A 16,848-nucleotide genomic window follows, 5' to 3' on the forward strand; every position below is an offset into this window, starting at 1 on the left:
CAACCTCTTTGGGTTGTCCCAGTTTTGTTTCTACATGTTTCTGGAATTTAGTTCAGTTCGTTGACCTAGGGTTTCTAAAGGTTCCAGGTTCCTCCCTTCTCTACCCCCTTTAGGGGGATGCTGAAGCTGATATACGCATGGTCGGAGAAGCATGGTCTATCAAGAACCATCCAATCATACCTTGATATATCACGCTCGGAGCTCAATGTAATATCCAGAACATTGCTGGATGTTGAACCAATGCATGTAGGGACATTTCCCCTGTTGACTATCTGCAAATTGGTTTGCAGGATGTAACAAAACAGAGATTCGCCTCTCTCGTTCATATCTGCTCCTCCCCACGCATTCTGGTGCGCATTTGCATCTGCGCCTATGACCAACCGCCCTTGGCGCCTTTCTCCTGTACTAGCCTTTTGCACTCCATCGGTGGAACCTGCGCAGCATGGGCCATGTATCAGGACGCCAGGATAAATTCCTGCTTATTTTTTGCTCAACGGCCACCGCTACGAGGTCCTCAGTGGTGTAATTAGGCAGCATATATGAATGCAGCTGTTTCCTTACCATTACTACAGCTCGCACCCGCCCTTCCGTTTGCGCATAAATAAATAAATAAATGTAAGGCTCGATAACCTCCGAAGAGATCTAAGGCCGAGCTTCTCTTCCAATTTGCGTCGTGCTCCTCTTGATTTTTCCCTACAAATTGGCCGGACGGGACCTACATGTTTTATGCCGACTCCGAACGGCATCTGCAAGGCAGATGAGTTTTCACTGAGAGCTTTTCATGGCAGAAATACAATCGGAGCGCTTGCCAGACACTGCCGAGGGGCGACCCCGCTTAGAAAAATTTTCTTCTAATTGAAAAATCTTATTTCTAAAATTTTGATGTTGCTTTGCCCGGGAGTTGAACCCAGGGCATCCGGTGTGATAGGCGGAGCACGCTACCATCACACCACGGTGGCCGCCGCATAGTAAACGCCAAATCCGCGCGCTTTAAGTCCAGAAACCTTTCCTCCCGATGAGAGCCATGGCTCTTGGATCAGCGCCACGTCAAACGAACCCACCTCAAGGGTTAGGAAGAGTTCGCTCGACGCCACTTTACTGTGTTGGAGGTTTATCTGTAGGACTCGCAGCACCATTGGGCTGTTTGTCCCCTCCAGCACCTTCGTCTAGACGTCGTCGTCCTCCCCTTGCCCTTTTAGTTTAGAGTATTCGAGGCCCCCTTCAGCCTCTCGTGACTGTTGTGCCGGGCGTTCCTCTGTGCGAGTCACAGCACCATTTAGCGGTTGGTCCTCTTCTAGCACGCTCGTGGTGACGTCGGGGACATCCACCTGTCTTTTTTCCCTTAGGCTTTTGAGGTCCTTTTCGACTTCGCCCACCTCTAGCGTGTTAGGGTTTTTATCCTCGGGACTTCTTTTCCTGAGTCGCAAGTAAATTTTGTCAGTGCCAAAGGAAATTTTGCCAAGCTGCATGTACAAAATATCCTCCGCATGCATGTTTATTTGGAAGATATAGAATTGACCATCCTCGGTAGGCCGAGATACAGTAAGTACCTTCCAATCCTGTGTCGGTATGTTCGGATTCTGATTCTGCAGAAGTCGCAGTGTATCCTCCGACTTCATCACGCATGGTATCCATACCTTAACTTTTGGTACCGTGGGGATTTGCGCTTATCCACCACCTCAAACCGCGCGTTCGTGCCTTGCCTTTGGAGGTTTGGAACCACTTCATCTAGCCACCGCAAACTCGCGATGTTGTCGCACGCTATCATCTTCACACCATTATACCATCCCCCCGCATCAAAAGTTGGAGGGAGCTTACTTGGTTGTTCCCGCATCATCTTAAGCATTAAGCTAATAAGCTCCCTTTCCACAGATCTCCACATTCCAGTAGTTATTTGTCCGAAAGCGCTGCTACGATCAACCAGCGCCACAGTCAGTGACTGCTTTGCCACATCACTCATCTTCTCGGGAAAAGCAGGAGCCTTAGTGTTATCTCCCTTTGGCACCTCCGAGAAAGCCGGAGTATTAGCGTTAACTCCCTTTAGCGCCTCCGAGAAAGCCGGAGTCTTAGCGTCATCTCCCTTTGGCTTATCTCTACTTCCGTAATTGGAACTTCCCTCTGACTCGCAGCTTTCGAGGTAGTTGCTACCGCGCTATTGGAGGCTATCTGTCTTACAGCTTTGGGTCTACTTGTCTTGTCTATGCGACTGCCCTGCCTCGCGGCTCTAGGACTGGGTTCTTTCTGCCTCTTGAAAGCAGGCTTGTCGCCTTCCGCCGAACGTTGCCTCTTCATTCTGCCATTCGACGCTTCTTCCTCCTCGTACCGGTTGCAGAACCGAGGGTTTCTCGCAGCAAACCTTTTGAACTGCCTTCGACCTACTTCTACCGCTTCATGGGCCCATTCCAAACGCTCGATCTCTACTTCTGTTGGGTCGACCAATGCTGCACGGTACTGCGAGAGAGCTCTTTTACTTCCTCTGCTCCGTACCCTTCTCCACTCTTCTACTCCGTTTCCATTTGTGTGCTTCTCCGACACGGAGTTCAGCACTACTCTCGCTCCCCGAGTCCGACGCATCGCTTAATTCGTATTTGTTGTCCTTGGATTGCGACTCAGTCCTCCTCTTTACATCGTCCTTATTACAGTCAGGTAATGAGTCGTTCCACCTGCCCAACAAGGCGGTCCAGTATTATATACGGGGAAAGAACCGTCCGCTACAGCAGCGCCCCTTACTGTGGTAAGGCCATTAATACTTCCCGAGGTGGCCCGGTATCGGGAAGGCTCGGTTCGAATACAGCCGAATTTATCCCCTGGCTGCAAATCGTCCAATAGGCACTGTCCGCATGACGCCCTGGATTAGGGGGTTGGCAGTTCTTGGTCACCGACATCCCGCCGCCCTCGTATGAGGCGAAACGGCGTAGATGTCAGTCCTAAACAGCTCCGCCTCATAATCGGGCGCTATGGAGTTCGGCTAAGCCCTCACACCAACGACAAGGTGCCTACCCTAGTGAGGGAAAATTTTTATGGAAATTTTATGGAAAAAGCTCGAAAAATAAAACGGATGCATGATTCGACATGATATTGCTATAGGGATACCTGAGAACTCAAACACTTTCACCTAGGACAATTTTTTGACCAGGACTTTTTCGACTCCGAAAAAAAAAATTATAATTTTCCGTCCCTGGCTTTAAGTATTTATTGGTATCTTTTCCAAGGTATTATTGAGATTTTCCATTATATTTTTCTGTCATATTGAAAAATAAATAAACAGCTGGTTTCAAAAACATCAATATTGCAATTTACACTGTGTTCTTTTTTTCTTTTTACAATTGTCAGGTGTTTCGCTGCAATATTGCCAGCTCGTTGAAACGATGTATTGCACTTCAAAGTTTTCCGAAATAACAAAAGTAATAAGTGGCTAAACTATGTACTGAGTGAATGTGAGTGAATGCGACGCAAACATTCACGGTGACATACATAATACAGGCCTTAATAAGGTTGTGCTACGCCTCACATTTTTAGAAAGTGGAGTGTGATGACTAGTACCTGGACCTACCTAATTATTTTCTAGCTTTTAGTATTATTATTACTTCATGTAAGTATTGTTTTCAATAAAACCGTTTAAATTAAATATTTATTTAAAATTATTTTATTTAAAATGTTTGATGAAAAAATATTCAAACATCATACCCCAGATGATTAGAAACGTTCAAATACAAAAGTATTTTCTATTCGAAAATTAATGTATCGTCGGGAGAAAAATGTACCCTAAATATGATTATTCTTGAATAACACAGGCCGACAAAGAGAGACCGATTTTTTGACCATAAACCAGACCATACTTTCCTAAAGGTTTTCGATGCGCTGAATTCAAATCTGTACGCAGAATTGCTCTATCACGTCAGGATTTTGAAGTATACTAACCTAAATGTGCAAAAAACACCGTTTTTGCCTATTTTTGAGGTTATATATAAACGACAGATTTTTTTAAAAAGCACACATAGCATCTTAAAGAAGAAGTCTTTCTCTTACGAATGGCGTTGAGTTTGCTCAAATATCTTTTTTTTCGCTAAGATAGAGCAATTTAAAGTTTATAAATTTGCTAATTTTCCTATAGCTGAAAAACCACTGAATTAACGTAGGTATGATGCAGTAGAACACATACCTCTTACGATAAGTATACAAATTTCAAGCTTACACATAATAAATTTTGTTTCTAACGCTATCTAGAAACATTACTGATACTTATTTTTTGGCTTTACTTAGGGTTTGTGAGTTTAAGGGTTAGTGGACGTAGATTTGTTTAGTTTTATTGTTATTTCTATATTTTGTCCGTTACAATACAAGCTCAAGCAAAACTTATAATTTTACATCACTTGAAATATATTTTGCATCACTTTAAATTTGTTTCTCATCACTATACATACGTCACCTTATAGTTAATATATAATTTTATCTTAAACTAAATAAATTTTAATAAAAATGTTAAGCAAAATGCAAATCGACAGAACTCCCTGTGGCAATAAGAAAGACCAATTTTGCAATGTTTGTGGAGATTTTCAACCACAGGAATTTCGTAGATCAATAAATGACTCGATAAAAGAACCATATCTTAAATGTTATAATAAGCCAATGAGAAACTTAGATAAATAATGGGTACCCCAATCTATTTCTAATGCTTGTAGAACAAATATGGGGAGATGGGACGAAGTTAAAACAGAGGTCGTCATTCAACCAGCTATTGGCGCGAGCAATGTAAGTGGCTTTAACAAAAGGAACAAAAGAATAATGAAATATCTTAATGTAGAGAGTGTAAAGCCTGCTAAGAAAGGAAAAATAGAAAGATTTGAAGAAAATAATGTAGTTTAAATTGAAAGTATAGATGAGGCTGAGAAAGAAGCAACGAGTTTTTCTAAAGGTTCATCGAGCGAGAACGATCCAAAACTTTTCGACCAAGAAGGTTTGGATGACCTTATTCGTGATCTTGATCTTCCAAAAGATCGATCTGAACTATTGGCTTCAAGACTTAAAGAACTAGGGTAGGCACTAGGGTAGCCACCTTGTCGTTGGTGTGAGGGCTTAGCCGAACTCCATAGCGCCCGACTGTGAGGTGGAGCTGTTTAGGACGGACATCTACGCCATTTCGCCTCAAAGGAGGGCGCCGGTATGTCGGTGACCAAGAACTGCAAACCCCCTAATCCAGGGTGTTATGCGGGCCGCGCCTATTGGACGATTTGCAGACAGGGTATAAATTCGGCTGTATTCGAACGGAGCCTTCCCGATACCGGGCCACCTCGGGAAGTATTAATGGCCTTACCACAGTAAGGGGCGCTGCTATGGCGGACGGTTCTTTCCCCGTATATAATACTGGACCGCTGAGCCCGCCTTGTTGGGTAGGTGGTCGTTCGACCAAGATGAACGACTCATTACCTGATTGTAATAAGGTCGATGTAAAGAGGAGGACTGAGTCGCAATCCAAGGACGACAAATACGAATTAAGCGATGCGTCGGACTCGGGGAGCGAGTGTAGTGCTGATTCAATGAACTCCGTGTTGGAGAAGTACACAAAAGAAAACGGAGTAGAAGAGTGGAGAAGGGTACGGAGCAGAGGAAGTAAAACAGCTCTCTCGCAGTACCGTGCGGCACTGGTCGACCCAACAGAAGTGGAGATCGAGCGCTTGGAATGGGCCCATGAAACGGTAGAAGTAGGTCGAAGGCAGTTCAAAAGGTTTGCTGCGAGAAACCCTCGGTTCTGCAACCGGTACGAGGAGGAAGAAGCGTCGAATGGCAGAATGAAGAGGCAACGTTCGGCGGAAGGCGACAAGCCTGCTTTCAAGAGGCAGAAAGGACCCAGTCCTAGAGCCGTGAGACAGGGCAGTCGCATAGACAAGACAAGTAAGCCCAAAGCTGTAAGACAGATGGGCTCCAATAGCGAGGTAGCAACTACCTCGAAAGCTGCGAGTCAGAGGGAAGTTCCAATTAAGGAAGTAGGAGATAAGCCAAAGGGAGATAACGCTAAGACCCCGGCTTTCTCAGAGGCGCTAAAGTCAGTTAACGCTAAGACTCCGGCTTTCTCGGAGGTGCCAAAGGGAGATAACACTAAGACTCCTGCCTTTCCCGAGAAGATGAGTGATGTGGCAAAGCAGTCACTGACTGTGGCGCTGGTTTATCGTAGCAGTCCTTTCGGAAAAATGACTACTGAAAGGTGGAGATCTGTGGAAAGGGAGCTTATTAGCCTAATGCTTAAGATGATGCGGGAACAACCCAGTAAGCCCCTTCCAACCTTTGATTCGGGGGGATGGTATAATGGTGTGAAGATGATAGCGTGCGACAACATCGCGAGCTTGCGGTATCAAAAGTTAAGGTATGGATACCATGCGTGATGAAGTCGGAGGATACACTGCGACTTCTGCAGAATCAGAATCCGAACATACCGACACAGGATTGGAAGGTACTTACTGTATCTCGGCCTACCGAGGATGGTCAGTTCTACATCTTCTAAATAAACAAGCAGGCGGAGGATATTTTGTACACGCAGCTTGGTAAAATGTCCTTTGGCACTGGCAAAATTTACATGCGACTCAGGAAAAGAAGTCCCGAGGATAAAAACCCTAACACGCTAGAGGCGGGCGAAGTCGAAAAGGACCTCAAAAGCCTAAGGGAAAAAAGACAGGTGGAGGTCCCCGACGTCACCACGAACGCGCTAGAAGAGGACCAACCGCTAAATGGTGCTGTGACTCGCACAGAGGAACACCCTGCACAACAGTCATGAGAGGCTGAAAGGGGCCTCGAATGTTCTAAACCAAAAGGGCAAGGGGAGGACGACGACATCAAGACGAAGGTGCTGGAGGGGGGCAAACAGCCCAATGGTGCTGCGAGTCCTACGGTAAACCTCCAACACAGTAAAGTGGCGTCGAGCGAACTCCTCCTAACCCTTGAGGAGGGTTAGTTTGACGTGGCGCTGATCCAGGAGCCGTGGCTCTCATCGGGAGGAAAGGTTTCTGGATTAGCGCGCGCGGGTTTGGCGTTTACTACGCGCAAACGGAAGGACGGGTGCGAGCTGTAGTAATGGTAAAGAAACAGCTGCATTCATATATGCTGCCTAATTAAACAACTGAGGATCTCGAAGCGGTGGCCGTTGAACAAAAGAATAAGCAGGCGTTTATCCTGGCGTCCTGCTACATGGCCCATGCTGCGGAGGTCCCACCGATAGAGTGCAAAAGGCTAGTACAGGAGGAAGGGCGGTTGGTCATAGGCGCAGATGCAAATGCGCACCACAATGCGTGGGGAAGAGCAGATACGAACGAGAGAGGCAAATCTCTGTTTTGTTACATCCTGCAAACCAATTTACAGATAGCCAACAGGGGAAATGTCCCTACATACACTGGTCCAACATCCAGCAATGTTCTGGATATTACATTGAGCTCCGAGCGTGATATATCAAGGTATGATTGGATGGTTCTTGATAGACCATCCTTCTCCGACCATGCGTATATCAGCCTCAACATCCCCCTAAAGGGGGTAGAGAAGGGAGGAACCTTTAGAAACCCTAGGTCAACGAACTGGACTAAATTCCAGAAACATGTAGAAACAAAACTGGGACAACGCAAAGAGGTTGCTAATGTAGAGGAACTGGAGGAGTCGAATTAATTCCTAACAAGGACGCTTATGACTGCGTATAACAAAGCTTGCCCTCTAAGAAGATTCAGAGGAAAAGAAAAGCCGCCATGGTGGAGCAATGAGCTGAGTCTTCTAGGAAGACAGGTAAAAGAAATGTTTAAGCTCGCAAAGACCGCGGAAAGCGAAGCGTGTCGGGACGAGTACAGGGATATACTGAGGATCTACAAGCGTGAAATTACCAGGGCGAAGAGAAACTCATTGAAAAGTTTCTGTACGGACATAGAGTGCTCCAACGAAACAGCACGGTTGAAAAAAGTCCTAGCAAAGGGGAACATAGTCCAGGGACTAATAAAAAAAGAGAACGGGGAATGGTCACGTAATAGTGAGGAATCCCTTGAGGTGCTTCTCGATACATATTTCCCATCGGGAGACGGTTTATATACGATGGGTGCATACGACTGAATCATGTACCGCACTCTTGGAGAACTGCTCGTGTAGCTTTTCTACCAAAGGCGGGGGAGATCGGTCACGTGTATCCCAAAGACTATAGACCCATAGCTTAACATCATTTCTGCTCAAAACCTTTGAGAGGCTGATAGATGTGTAAATAAAGTCCAACGTGGATGAAAAGCTGCTCTCCACAACACAACATGCGTACACCAAAGGCAAGTCGGTAGACACCGCATTGCATAGGGTGGTAATAAGCATAGAGAAATCCCTGGAATATAAGGAGTATGCTCTAGGAGTCTTCTTGGACATTGCCGGGGCTTTCAATAATGTTGCAAAATGGGCGATTATGGATGGTCTTAATTACATTAAAGTACATCCTGCCTTAATCAGATGGATCGGCTGCATGTTAAATTGCAGAAAGATTACATCGCAATTGGGATTGTACGAGGCCACGAAAAAAGTGGACAGGGCACGCCGCAAGGAGGGGTGCTATCACCTCTGCTGTGGACGCTGGTCATCAACCAACTGCTCAGGCAATTCGATGAGGGACCCGTAAAACTTACAGCTTACGCAGATGACGTTGCAATTGTCATAAGTGGAAAGTGCCTTCCAACGATTAGTTCTTTGATGGATCGGGCGCTTCGCGATATTCATACTTGGGCATCTAATGTCGGGTTGAAAGTCAATGCGGAGAAGACGGATATGGTCTTGTTTACAAAGACGTACAAGGTCCCAAATTGGACCAGGTCTAAGTTGGGAGGGGTGACCTTATAGGAGAAACCTTGCACAAAATATTTAGGAATCCTCCTAGACAGTAAGCTGTCATGGAAGCTCAACGTGGAGGAGAGGATAAAGAAGGCCTCAACGGCACTCTATGCATGTAAAAGAAGGCTGGGGTGTACGTGGGGCCTATCGCCCTCTCTTTCTCATTGGGTTTTTACAGCGATTGTAAGCCCTATTCTATACTATGGAGTTCTTGTTTGGTGGAAAGCCACATAAAAAACAACATACCTCAAAAATTAGAGGGGGTATGCAGACTATCGATGCTTAGCATTACGGGAGCCCTGAAAACAACCCCGACGGCTGCACTGTATGCCATTTTGCACATCCCACCTGTAGACGTGGTAGCAAAGAACAAAGCGTTAGCGACCCCAACCAGGCTCGGTGCTTCGGGGCAGCTTGAGCGCCGACCATATGGCCATAGTAGTATAGCGTCATCAATCATGTAGTCTGATTCCCTATCTGCGCTTCGAGGGAGATCTTAAGGCCACAATAGAGGTGGACGGTTGGCGCAAAGGTGCGCAAATGGCGGACGAGGCGATACATGTGTACACCGATGGTTCCAAAGTAGTGGAAGGAGTAGGGTCTGCGGTATACTGCGCTGATCCGAAAATAAGCAGATCCTACAGGCTGCCGGATTACTGTAGCGTTTTCCAAGCGGAAATATTAGCCGTAACCAAAGCAGTAGAAAGCATGGAAGAGAATAGCTTAAGCTACAACCGTGTTAACTTTTATATTGGCAGTCAAGCAGCAATTAAGGCAATAATCTCGCATAGCACAGCATCTAAATGCGTGTTAGAGTGTAAGCAGTCTCTGGAGAGAATCGGAACAGGGAGAAGCATACATCTATATTGGGTTCCAGGGCATATGGGAATAGATGGGAATGAAAAAGCGGACGAACTAGCTAAAAAGGGCGCATCCCTTTAAGCTTGCTCCGTAGATGTCCCAATTAGATTGGGCGAGATTAAGCGAATGCGAAAGGTGCACATGATCGACCAAGCGGGAAAGGCGTGGGTTCAAGCGCGGGGCTGTAAAGTGTCGAAGATTATGTGTAGGTCTTACAACCTTAGACTAACACAGTTGCTTCTGTCATTAAAAACAGAGGACTGTAGACACATGACGGGTATTCTGACTGGACACTGCCTTCTGGCGTCACATGCCTTTAAATTAGGCTTGGTCAGTGATAGCAGATGTAGGAAGTGCGGGTTGGAGGAGGAAACGATCGAGCACGTTCTGTGCTCGTGCCCTGCACTTGCCAGGCTAAGACTCCAGCTATTAGGAGTGATACAGCTGTCAGATCGAGAAGCAGCAAATGGCTTAAGTCCTAGGAAGCTTCTAGTATTTGCCAAGAGGACGGAGTTATTTTATAACATAGGTCCTAGTTTTTGATAGGGTTTTTCAGTTTGGTCGTTAAAACAAACTTCTGGTAACACTACGGACTCAATCAATCTAAGTGAGGTCCTCATGGACCGGCTGAATTACTGTTTACGATGTTTACTGCTTAACTGAATTTGCATTTGCTTAGTATTTTTGTTTTTAAGATTTCGCGTTTTTTCTTGATGGAGGGACAGTCTCTATGTAATGCGTTATGCTCATGTTGACAGTTAATGCATTGTACTTTTACACACGGACTAGGATCGTGGCTGCTGCCTGCGCAAACTTCGCATTTTTCCTCGTTTTTGCAGAATTTTTGGGTGTGACCGAGCTTGAAAACTTTTTTGTGCTGCATTGGCGCTGGTATATATGGCTCCACCTTGAAATTGAGAAACCCTATTTAGATTTCTTTGGGAAGGTCATACAGGTCGAACGATCTGATATGAAGGGATGTATTTGTTAAATTACCATTCACATGTTTTTCAATTTTTTGGACTCCTTTACTCCTTGCTCCCGTAAACCTTCCATTATTTCTTCTGTTGTAAGATTTTTCAGCGGAGGAGCAAAAATTACTCCCTTTATGGTGTTCAATGTGGGATGCAAAGTGGAGGTAACCGGACATACGTTAGGAAGATTGGTGACTTTTAAGAAACGTGTTGTTTGAGCAGCATTTTTCGTCTCTTGTGAATGAGATATGATTGGACTTTTCACTGATTTTATTTTCAATTGTTTTTGAAATGAGAAATATGTTGAAGCTTTGGATTGATTGGTTCTCTAGTTTGCTTTTAAGGAGTACGTAGGTTTTATATTTGTTTGGTTCACATGTTTATAGTTTGGAAAATCGTATATATTGTTAAGGTTATAGTTCAGTTTTTTCTTTTTTTTCACTGTGCCCGGATCTGGGTTCGGGTCGAGCGAAGCGAAATAGTTCCCTCCCGAATTAGAGGTCATGGCACAAACGATTATGAAACACTTTTTTTTATTTTTTTTTTATTTATATATGAGTATATATAGCACACGTGCTAAAAAAGTGATTGATACGAAAGCGAGAGTAGTTAAACACGACCGTTTTCTCCGAATGCTGACTGCTCACTGACAAGCATAAAATTATTTCTATTAGACAACACAAGCCAGCGATCCGAAACAATGGTAAGCATTCTCAATTCATGTGGGAGTTTCCCATAATTAAGGATCCTTAAATATGTACATATGCCGCGGATTTATCGCTAACAAATGATGGTAGAGGCACGCCTTGTTGTAGCAACAATTCATTATCTAAGCCTATGGATATAATTAAATACGCTTATACATACTTATGAAATGCATGTATGCGTTACAAAAAAATAAATACAAGTGCGGAATAGGAATATATAAATAGAGATTTTATCTGAAAAAAGATCATTCCAAAGGAGAATTACATTGAAGTATCACCAGCACCAGCTTCAAAGATCTTTGGGGATTTCCTGCCGCTGGTTGGCCATCATATATACTAACTGCCTCAGGCTTAACTATATCCCGAAGTCTTGGCACACGGTTAGGGTTATTTTCTTTCCGAAGGCCGGCAGAAGCTCTCATGTATCACCTAAGGATTTCAGGCCAATCAGTCTCTCGTCGTTTCTTCTTAAGACGTTTGAGCGGTTGATTGACCTGTACCTACGGGAAAGGATACCTCGGGGGTTACTGTCGGCTTCACAACATGCGTACTGCAAGGGCAGATCGACGGAAGCGGCTCTTCATTCGATTGTAAAGCAAATAGAGGGGTCCCTAGAACACAAAGAGTATGCTCTGGGTGCCTTTCTAGACATCGAGGGAGCTTTTAACAATGTCTTACCGGGGTCAATCGAAAGAGCTCTGGTGGGTTTAGGAGTCGAGGCGGCTCTGGTTGAATTTATTAGCAAACTTCTATGCGGCAGAATTGTCGCAGCGGAGTGGGGAGGGGCCATAATTAAGAGGAAGGTGTGCAGGGGCACGCCACAGGGGGGTGTCCTATCTCCTCTCCTCTGGGTTGTGGTAGTCAACGAGCTTCTTGTGGAGCTGGAAGCCAATGGTTGTCGGGTGGTTGCCTATGCAGATGACCTCGCTATCCTAGTCAGAGGCAAATTTCTGGGCGCCCTGCGCGATGTTCTTCAGGGCTACCTGGATACTGTGGCTAGGTGGGCTGAATCATGTGGATTGGCGGTCAACCCGGGAAAAACGGAATTGGTCCTTTTCACAAGAAGATATAAGGTGCCCGATTTCATAACTCCCTCGATTGGAGGGGTACCGTTGGTACTTTCTGATAGGGTTAAATATTTCGGGATTGTTTTGGACAAGAAACTGTCCTGGAGACCCAATGTGGAAGATCGGGCCAGGAAGGCCGCCATTGCCTTGTATTGCTGCAGAGGAGCTATCGGAAAGAGATGGGGACTCTCGCCAAGAATAGTACACTGGCTTTATGAGATGGTGGTCAAACCGACTCTGCTATATGGGGTGCTGGTCTAGTGGAAAGCACTGGACACGGCGAGCACCTCCAAAATGTTAGTGTCAGTGCAACGGACGGCGCTGATCGGTATCAGTGGCGCTCTCAGAACAACGCCTACCTTGGCACTGAACGTCATGCTGAACATATACCCAGTAGATATTGCGGGAAAAACGGCCGCGGCAAGGTCGTTGGTCAGGCTTCGTGATATGGGATATAGACTTTCTGACCGCGGACACTCTAGCCTTCTTACCAGTTTCGACTTCATCCCGGACAGAACGGACAGCTCCCTATACAACCTTCACCCCAGTTATTCCAGAGAGAGAGGATTGGGGAAGAGGAATTATCTGGGGCATGGGACCGGTTAACTTGTTCACGGATGGGTCAAAGCTGGATGGAAAGGTTGGTGGGGGGGTCTTTTGTCAAGAGCTAAATTTAAGCCGCAAGTTTAAGTTGGCTGATCACTGCAGTGTATTCCAAGCGGAAATTGCTGCGATTAAGGATGCGGTGGATGGAATGCTATCCAGTGCTACCACGGTTAGGGAATTTAACATCTACTCTGATAGCCAATCGTCTATCAAGGCCTTGAGCTCAACTACAGTGCGATCGAGGGTGGTCTGGGAGTGCCTGACCTCGCTTGCGATTGCATCGAATTATTTTACAATTAAGATTATCTGGGTCCCGGGCCATAGTGATATCCCGGGTAACTGTCAAGCGGATCTCTTAGCCCGCATCGGTACAACTGAACCGGATGAAGATGGCTGTAGGGACTTCGGGATCCCGCTGGCCACCTGTGGATTGCTCCTCCATAGCTGGGCCTCGAATCAGCTCAGCAAACGTTGGGCGGATACCACGTCTTGCAGGGTAGCAAGATCTTTCTGGCCGAAAGTGGATGGCAGGAAGTCTGCTGAAATAATTGGGTTCACTAAGGCTCACCTATCAATGGTCATTGGGGTTTTGACAGGGCACTGTCCCATGGGTATCCATGCGGTACGTCTCAATATACTGGAAACTCCATCCTGCTGCAGCTGTATGGAGGATGATGAGGTGGAATCACCAAATCACTTTATGCTTGATTGTCCAGCTTTTGCCAGAATTAGGCGAAAGTACTTGGGTCGCGACTCACTTGGATCTCCCGAGGATATATCCAAAGTTGAGATCGGGATCATTCGGAGCTTTATCGTTGCTACCCAACGATTCTCTAAGTAGCTGGATCTAGGTCACCGTTATTTTTGGTATATGTGGTATCACAACGGACCTTCGTGTTGTCCAAGTGAGCTATCCTTATCAGGGCAGCTACCACCTAACCTATCCTATCCTATCCTATCACCAGCACCACAATTAATTTTTTTGCGAGTTTTAAAAGAACTGCTAGTATATTTTCTAAATTGGATAAATAGGATTTATTTATTTTATTTATTTATTTATTAAACATTTCTTAATGCATATTTTAAATAAATTACAATATTGAAAGAGCACATTCTATTACTCTATAGCATAAGAAAGGTACATGGCATTTTTTATATTAAATTTTTAAAATAGTATTAAATGCCAGTTCACATATTAAAATTCTTTTTCAGTGTGGGGTGTATAGTTTTTAATAATATTATAGAATAAACTCATAATAATTCAGATAATTAGTTAAGATTACGATAGAGAAACAATTGATAATTCGTTAATTAGTTAAGGTTCCGATGGAGAAACAGTTGATATAGTTAAAAAAGTTACATATGACTTACAACAACGTCCTCAGCAAGGCTTCTAGATCGTAGTGGCTAAAACTAATCAGATACATTTTTATTTTATTTTGAAATAGGTTAAGATTTCTTATAACTTGTACAGAAGTAGGGAGAGTGTTGAACATTTTGCACGACGTGTATGTATAAAAAGTTCTGAAGTGAGATGTCCTAGCATGCGGGATTTGTACCGATGGAAGCAGATTGCTCCTAAGGTTGTAGACTTCAGACGGATAACTTTCTAAGTACCCCGATCTAATAAATAACGTTTTTAGGACTTTAAATAAATATAGATGACGACATGGTAGTATATCTAGTCTCCTAAAGGATATCATAGCGTGAGACCTGTAGTTTGCGCCACATATGCGTCTTATAATTCCCTTTTGGAGTGTTACAATGGGTGACAACTTACTAGCCGAGGCGCCACCCCAGCAGGTAATTCCATATTGAAGTTTCGATTGGACTAGACCATAGTAAACAGCTTTTAGAGTGGACATAGTGCAACACTTTTTGAGACGATAGAAGTGACGGGTAGTGTACAGAAAGTAATGTTTTAGTTTCTGAATGTGTGCAGACCAATTTAAATGATTATCGATTATAATGCCTAGGTATTTGAAATTTTCAACAACATCAATCCTGAAGCAGTTATCACTGCATTTAACGTTGGTTGCAAATGAACTTTTCATGCCATTCAAAGTGCACGCCATATGATGCATGTTAAAACGTGCGCATTCTGCTGAATGAAAAAAAAGATCACAAACCTCAAATTCTTTGGGAGCAATGCTAAAATACATCAACTTCGTTTTGTTACTAACTAGTAGCTTGTGTAAAGCAAACCAAGTCCTCAGCATATGTACATCGTGGCTAATATCACATATTAGTTCGAAGTAACTCGTTGTACTATACGCAATGGCAAGATCATCTGCAAAGGCAGTCGTTTTGCCCTTCAATGGAATTGAAAAAATTGAATTAATATAAATGAGGAAGAGTACCGGGCCAAGGACAGAGCCTTGGGGTACGCCCAGATTAACTTCCTGCAGGCTACTGTAGTAACTACCCACTTTAACTTTTTGTATTCTATTAGACAGATAAGATGTAAACCATTTGTACATAAAGCCACGAAAACCTGCACTATGTATTTTTTCCAGAAGTATATTCCTGTCTACCATATCAAAAGCTTTTGTTACGTCGACAAATAAACCAGCACAGTTACTTTTACTATCTAGAGCTTTGTACACCTTTGAACAGAAATCTAGTAGAGCGTCCTCTGTTGAGAGTCTGGATCGAAATCCGAATTGCATGGGGCTGAAAAAGTTCGATTTATCTAGAAAGTTCACAACTCTATTTTTAACCGCCTTTTCAAATACTTTGGAAATCGATGGGAGTAGAGATATGGGCCTGTAGTTACGTGCGTCCCTCTTATCCCCTTTTTTGAAGATCGGGATTACAATGGCACATTTAAGATCATCAGGAAAAACACCCTGAGTTATACTTTTATTGAATAAATGTTTCAGTATATCTACTATATTGAGCGATATTTTTTTTAATAAACTATTTGAAATACCGTCATCGCCGCAAGAGCTAGAGTTGGTCAATGTTTTTATAATTTTAGCGATTTCGAAGCTGGATATGGGGTTAAAAAAGAAACTATTAGTTGCAACTTGGCATAAGGGTAGATTGGCTGCAAACTGACAATCACAAAGGGTTGAACTTGAATTACCAATCGAGGTAAAGTATGTATTAAATTTGTTAGCAACTTCTTCTGGGTCTGTAGTCAGCTGGCTGTCAGCACGTAGGGTAACTGGCTCGTGGCTCCCTACACTGTCCCGGTTTAGGAAACTGTGGATGACGCCCCATTCTTTTCTGGTATTGCCCAAAGCTGAGTTAAACTTGTTTTTAAAAAATGTATCGCGCGTAGTGCGTATTGCTTTATTGGACTGATTGCTAATTTTATTGTAGCGAGAGCGAAGCTTCCTACAATTGGGATGCTTAGCACATTTTTTGCCTAACTTATTTTTGAACTTTATTTTCCTTAATAGATCTCGGGTAATCCAAGGTTTAAGCCGCAGAGCTTGTTTACGCTGACTCACATTAAGAGTGCAGTTATTGACATGCACTTTTAAAGTGTTTAAAAATACACCATAAGCCGCCGATACGTTACTTTCCGCGTACACGTCTGACCAATTTTCGAGAAGAAGCTTGTTATTCAGCATCGTAAAGTTTACCTTACAAATCGATTTACGAGCGCGGTTGATACTTGGTTTGCCTGACGTAATACCAGTAAGCTGTATTCCAGTCATCGTGTGATCGGTTACTTGCAAGTCCATATTAAGACTTGTACAATTTCTATTAGGGAGCGAGTTGAAACGACAAAACGCGTGGTCAATGCAAGTGCCTGAACTTGTTCGTGTTGGTTCATTTATGTAGGATTCC

Source organism: Eurosta solidaginis, chromosome 1 (genome assembly GCF_040869045.1).
Source record: "Eurosta solidaginis isolate ZX-2024a chromosome 1, ASM4086904v1, whole genome shotgun sequence".
NCBI lineage: Eukaryota > Metazoa > Arthropoda > Insecta > Diptera > Tephritidae > Eurosta > Eurosta solidaginis.